At 40.0% G+C, this 7,462-nt stretch overlaps 1 pseudogene; it reads right to left on the bottom strand.

Moving 5' to 3' along the window:
* Positions 1–3,653: 3,653 nt before the first annotated feature.
* On the bottom strand, positions 3,654–4,610 carry LOC115078536 (annotated as a pseudogene).
* Positions 4,611–7,462: the final 2,852 nt, after the last annotated feature.

Raw genomic sequence — 7,462 nt, forward strand, 5'->3', positions numbered from 1 at the left:
TACTACCATAAAGTCTTGGAAAGAATCATTGACTTTTTTAAAAACTCATCAACACAGGTTATATCTTTAAATCTGCAGAGACTCTTAATGGTCAACATCAACATTTGGTGAGCCAGTACCTTTCTTCAGTATTTCTTTAACACATATGCAGTATATTCCAAGCCAAGGCACTGAAATACTTTTTATAGGGAAGTATGCAGAAAACCCTTTTGATCCATGTCTTTAATAATGCAAGTCAGCATCCTTATTCTTCAAGTCAGGGTGCACTACAGGACTCCCAGCATCTCCAGCTCTAACTCAAATATTACCAATTCATAATATTTTCAATTTACCAAGCTGTAACCAGGCAGTTCAAATACTTATTTATTTAAAAAGATTTGTTCTCACTCTATTCAATGTTCAGAGTGGGAAAAATAAAAAACATACATAATATGAAAAACATAAAAACTACAATCATTATCAACATACACTCAGCTTGTACATCAATAACAAAGAAAATGAGAATCATGATATATGAGTCTAGTGGTTTTCCCTCTTAGGTTTCAGAACATTGAACTGTGTCGTTCTAGTTATCAATACAACAGATGCATAACTGAAAAAGTAAGATGTTCTTGTTATATTGACCCATCCTCCTCATAACCCCATCTTTCTTATTTATTTATTTATTTATTTAGAGCTTTTTTATACCGACATTCATAAACATATCATATCGGTTTACAGATGAATGGGGATAAACCAAAAGATGAGAAATTGATTTATAAAGTTACAATTAACAAGGGGTCAAACGGAACAAGTAGGGAGTATTAGAAGATCGAGTGGACCTAGGTAATGAAGATAGCAGATAGTATAACCAATATATAGAGGTAGATCGTTTAACTAATCTTTTCCCTAATACACTGGTCTATCCAGTAAAGTGCGGCCTCGTTTACCCCGCTCCTATCCTGCGTTCTGCTCACTTTCCGGCCACGTTAGCCCTTCCTGCGATCCACAACCCCCTTTAACCTACCCTTACCGCATCCTAAAATCCCCGGGCAACCCCTTCCGCATGCGGCATGTACATTGCATGTAAACAGCGAATTAGCTATTCCCTAGCATCCCGTAACCCGCACCCCGACTATCGCTATTTTACCCTGCCGTTTTGCCGCGCGTTTAACCTGCTAACTTACCGCCTTACCCTTACCCCTGCGTTAGAGGCAGGGGTAAGGGTAGGCGGCAAGCTTTCCCCCAGCCCCCGCTCACCTGCCCTGGCCGCATCCATGGATGCCGGTCTCCGGGGCAGCCCCAGTCCTCTCCCCTCCTCCCGAAGCAAAAAAAAAGCGAAAAAAAAAGTTGCAATAGAGAGAGGGGAGAGGGCGGGCAATCCTATGCTCAGCGACTTACTTTTGAAGCCCCCCTCCAGACATCGTGGCTTCCCCTGTACCAGTCCCCTCTCCCCTCCTCCTGAAGCAGGGCGTGAAAAGCAGCCTTGCTCCGGGAGGAGGGAAGAAGGGACTGGCAGTGTAAAGCGGCGAAGCGACTTACTTTTTGCACCCCCCTCAGGACATCGGATGACCTCTCCTGCCTCCAGCTGCTCGCGAAGATGGACGCCTGCACGGCCGCTGAAGACGTGACATCACATGCCGTGACGCCAAATGTCGTGACATCACGTCTTCAGTGGCCGTGCAGGCGTCCATCTTCGCGAGCAGCTGGAGGCAGGAGAGGTCATCCGATGTCCGGAGGGGGCTGCAAAAAGTAAGTCGCTTCGCCGCTTCGTTGCTTTACACTGCCAGTCCCTTCTTCCCTCCTCCCAGAGCAAGGCTGCTTTTCGAGCCCTGCTTTGGGAGGAGGGAAGAAGGGACTGGCAGTGTAAAGTGACCTCTCCTGCCTCCAGCTGCTTGCGAAGATGGACGCCTGCATGGCCGCTGAAGACGTGGCGTCATGACGTTTGGCGTCACAGCATGTGACGTCACGTCTTCAGCGGCCGTGCAGGCGTCCATCTTCGCGAGCAGCTGGAGGCAGGAGAGGTCGTCCGATGTCCGGAGGGGGGTGCAAAAAGTAAGTCGCTTCGCCGTTTTGTACTGCCAGTCCCTTCTTCCCTCCTCCCGGAGCAAGGCTGCTTTTTGCGCCCTGCTTCGGGAGGAGGGGAGGGGGGACTGGCAGTCCCGACTTCCTGGTATCTGTCATTTCAAATGACATTTGAAATGACAGATACCAGCGTGACCGTGAAGCGTTAGGCCCGCGCACCCAGGATACTGTATAGGCGCTCTATCCAGTAAAATGGGTTGCGCGGGCCTAACGCTTCACGGACGCTTCTTAGACGCAGCTTGCATTTGCAAGATATTTACATACAGGATCGAGCGGTAGGTCAGCTGCACTGTGCATGCGGCAACCGCGGGTGAGCCGGGCACTAACGCAGCTCTTCCTACCGCTCATTACTGGATAGACCTGACAGTGCCTGGAAAAATGTCTTTCTGCTTATGAGATCGGGGAGCCTGCCTTTTAGGGAATCAGGTGTTTAGGGATTACTTTTAGCTGAAAGTAAAGAATGGAGATAATGTTTCAAATTAAAACTGTAATTTAGTCTGTATTCAACATATCTGAATTTTTTTTTTAATTTTTCAAGATTTTCACAGATGCATAGGTTTGAGAGACGTGATGCTTATATCCTACAAAAGGTTATTTTCTCTGATCTGATGATACCTGTCATATTATCATTTATAATCACCTTTAGAAAGTTCCTGTAAAATGAAAAGCTCATCATTCACAATTTCGAAGAAAGCACAAACACAGAAAGAAACAAATTCAAATCTTCACAGAGAAAAAAAAAAGATTTATTTATTGAGATAAAATTAGCAGTCATTTGCCAAGCACAAGTCTGTGCTATTAGGTATTCTTTACAGATCACTGAGCATACTGAATGACACTAAAACAGAATATTCTAGTTTATAGGTAGGACGCAATCAAGAAATATTTCTATGTTGATAATACAATCGGGTTCAAAGGATCATATTAAGGATCAAACACAAGCAACAAACACAATAAGTCAACTTTAGAAAGACATGAATAGGAGGCAATAAGGCCGATTTCACGAAGCTATCAAAGAAGTGAGAAAGTGGTAGGAGGAGGATTCACATAAGGTTGGGGAGTAATCATGGTACAGTCATAGTAAAGGTCAATTCTCACATCCAGAGAATGCAATTAAAGGCATCTTTGTTTAAGTGTTAGTAATCTGCGATGACCATGCCGTATTTATACTGTAAGCCATCACATAACCGCACACTACTTAAATACTGGAAAACGACAAAAGTGAACATGTAATTACAAAAGCTTATTTGCTCTATAGATATTTAATTTATCTTAGGATAAAACCTGCTCCTCAATCTCAAAAACTGATTTTAAGGAATCAAAAAAAGAAACATTATAACAATCGTAAGCAATACGAGGATAATAAGCACATATTTGCATAAATCAGATTTCGTGCATTTTGTGGTGCATGTGGCAGGACATATTGCTCTCACTCAAGTAAAATATATCATTCAGTGGATATCCTATTTAAAAAAAATAATCGGAGGAAAAATCATCAGAACTTTACAAAGTTGATTCAAGAAGGAACATTAATCAACCAGTCAAAGAAGATGGGTTACAAGATTTATTTTTATTTGCAAAACAACAAATTACTTTATGCATACCCCTGGAACTGAGACTTTTTTACCTCTCAGTTTCCTCATGGCTTTCTTCACCTCCTCGTTTCTCAGAGTGTATATGATGGGATTTAACAAAGGGGTGAGCAGTGTGTAAAACACAGAGACCGTTTTGTCAGCGGAAAATGTAACCGAAGGTCTCATGTAAATGAAGATACAAGGTCCATAAAATAAAGTGACTACCATTAGGTGGGAGGCACAGGTAGAGAAAGCTTTCTGCCTTCCCTCTGCCGAACGAATTTTTAAGATAGTGGAAATGATATATATGTAAGATATGACTACCACCAAGAAACAAAACAGGACAATCGATCCGTTGTTGGCCACAGCCACGGTTTCATTGATAAGGAAACTGGAGCAAGCCAACAGAGATAATGGGTGGACATCGCAAAAGAAATTATCTATCTCATTGGGACCACAGAAGGGTAACTGAATTGTAAGTAATACCTGCGTGAGGGAATGAATGAAACCACCTACCCATGTACAGACTACCAAATGGAGACAGGTTCTTCTGTTCATTATGGTGGTATAACGCAGAGGATTGCAGATGGCAACGTAGCGGTCATAAGCCATTAAGGTCAAGTGAAAGCATTCTGCTCCCCCAAAGAAATGCAGGAAGAACAACTGAGCAATGCAATCCTGGAAAGAGATGGTTTTAGTCTGTGAAAGAAAGTTAATAATGGCTTTGGGGACAGTGACTGTTGAATGGCATAAGTCTAAAAAAGACAGATGGCTGAGGAAGAAATACATTGGAGAGTGCAGATTTGAGTTCACATGTATGGTGACCATGATGAGAGCGTTCCCAGCTATGGTGAACAGGTAGACAATTAGAAACCCCACAAAGAATACTATCTGTAACTCTGGAGTGTTGGAAAGTCCTCTAAGGATGAATTGCGTGACTCCACTTTCATTCCTGACTTCCATTTATTTCATTTAATCAAATTATATCTAAAGAGAAACAGGAGTCAGAAGAATACATGAAATAAGGTCAATGCAAACAGAAGAGCAATAACATTAATATTCTGTAGTCGGGACTATGGCTTCAGATAAGCTCGTCTGTCATTCTCAGCCTTCTTCTGTGTGAGCAAGACACATTCATTGGCCAATCTGTTGCTCGTTGAATGGATTCTGTTGCCCATAGTCTTACAAACTCACAGTCCTACCTCAGTAACCTCTAAGAGACCATCTTGCATGAGGTGAATTACTGTGTCATAAGGTACTTTCTTTAATTTTAAATTTACATTTATAACATAGTTTGCTTGATAAATGAGATCTATCTATTCCATTTTAATAAATTATTCCCTTATCGACTCCGACTCCAGGGCAAATTGTTCATAATGATCTTGAGATTTGTGAATAAAGATCTTTCCATCTATAGCCAAATAAAAAATAATAATCCTTCCGTTTTCATATATTCAAATTTCCACACTTTGATTATTCCACATAAAATCTATTCATGTTTTACTAGAATCCGATCCACTTTCTCTTTATTAAAATAAAGTTTTCAGTTTCCTTTGGATGCTAATTAATATTTCGTTGTATGACCATAACCATCTGTAAAATCTTTTATAATCTCACCTCACTTCCAACGAAGAATTTTTTTCTTCTGAAGATAATGAAGTATTTCACCTCTTCCTAGGTCTAAAAGTAAAGAAGCAAATGAGTTATTTAATAATCAGGGCACGGAGGTCAAGGTACTAAATCTGGATCCGGCACTTAGGAAAATGTAGGCATCCATTTTATACTGATACTTTGTACACAAAATGAGGGGAAAACACTCAGGGAATGATAAAGACAACAGAGGAATGTATTTAGAACTAGCGACTTAGAACACTCTCATACTGCAGTTTAGTATATATTTCCTTTATTGTTTCCCAGGAATTCCCTATAAGTCATTTATGTTTACAAAATGACACTGACACTAATATTAAATAATTGGAAATTGCAAGATAGGTAAACAATAGGCATATAGATAGATACAACATATTTGAAGAGACTAGTCTGAATGGTTTATTTTTGCTTTCCTCATTCCTGAAAATTACCAAAATGTATAATTATTAGATACAGTACATTCAGAAATTCTGGAGACTAGGTAGTATCTTCCTCACTAGATCTGTCAAAAGCTATAGGCTGAGGTTTGAAAGACTGAAGATCTTTCTTCGCTTTCTCTGGTAGGCAGCAATGCGAAACACTTAAACTGTTTGGGACTCTTGGGATACAAATCCTTGGAGGATCTTAAAAAAATATGCAGGTTAATAAATGTCATTTACTCTTTTCCTCAGTAGCCAGGATGAGTTTCTTTCTAAGAAATGGCTTATTGCCTGTGGAGACAAGCAAATTGTATTCTTTTATTTTGTGCCAGTATTTAAAGCCAAAATCTATTCTTTATCACATGCTGGTGATATTAATTTATTACATGTTGTATATTGCTCCTTACTATATTGTTCCTTTGGAGAAACTCTTTTGCTTTTCAAGCATCATAAATGAAGTGCCAGTTCATTCACCCTAGAGTTGGCTGCATGAATATTTCTACCATATTCCTTTGCTCTAAATCTACTACATATCCTTTGTCAGGCCAGTAAACCAGAGCTGAGAGCAATTTACGTTTGCCCTGACTCTTAGTCTCTAAACAAAGATTGATGACCCACCTCCAGCAAAGATATTCAGAGCAGTCCATAGAAAGGGGATGAATAGGGGTGACACTCTAGTAATCTTAGCATTCCAGGGCCTCCGCACTCCTAAAGTCAGCCCTGCAGATATGTATGAAATCGTGTAGAGGAGTGTAACCCAAGGCTTCCAGCATACCTGCCAAATTCAAGCCAGATCAGTGCAAGGCAATGATTACCCTTATCAGTTCAACCAGAAGGTAACAGGAAAACTAAAACTCATCTGCTGTTTGTTTCTAGAAGTATACACTTCTTCCACTTCAAGTCTGAAAAGTATCGAGCAATTATAAATTATTGTTATAGCCTATGTTAGGTAATTATATAATATAATATTTTACCATTGTTTTAAAACAAAAAGTTTTTCCTGGTAAAAAAAAAAAGCAGTACAATCTTCCTTTAGACAATCCTCCTCAGCAATCAACTACAGAGAAAGGGTCATTTCAAGGTGTGCTGTGTTCAAATTGTATGCTTTCCAAATTTCACTCTGCTGTTTGTATAGGGTTCTACAGGGATATGGGCATCAATATGAGCCTTGGAGCTCAGTAATACACAGCAGCATCCTGAAGAGAAGCAGAAGAAATCCTCAGGGGAAGAGTTTTATTCTCGAAATGTAAAACGGTAGAAACTGATCTTCAAAATATTTGACCTTGTCAGGCATGAGCTTGAGAATGTAGAGAATGAACTGTGGAGACTGGTTCAAATCTTTCATATATCTAAAAAGGTAGGGGTTGCTACCAGTTGTGCTAAAATAAAATTACAGTTTGTTTTTTTTTGCTTTCACCTTCTGTAATTATCTCAAACTCCTGACACCTTCATAAACTTTTCCCTTGGGCCACACAAGTAGCTAAAATATAAAAATGGTGGATAAGTCTCCATAGTATAAAGACATTTTCAATTGTAACTTCATCTTTAAAAGTAATTTTACACACTTATGTACAAAGCATTTTTCCTATAAAGACCAAATGGGAAAAACTATCTTGCACATTAGCCCAGAATATAGTTCTTATGAAATGAGACATCGGTGTGAGTTCAACCCGCTTTAAAACACCCTGTACATGTATTTGTAGTTATCCGTTTCAGAGAGAGGCAAACACACTATACAACTTAGGGTCATTCATC

The sequence above is a fragment of the Rhinatrema bivittatum genome, chromosome 16, assembly GCF_901001135.1.
Source record: "Rhinatrema bivittatum chromosome 16, aRhiBiv1.1, whole genome shotgun sequence".
Classification (NCBI taxonomy): Eukaryota; Metazoa; Chordata; class Amphibia; order Gymnophiona; family Rhinatrematidae; genus Rhinatrema; species Rhinatrema bivittatum.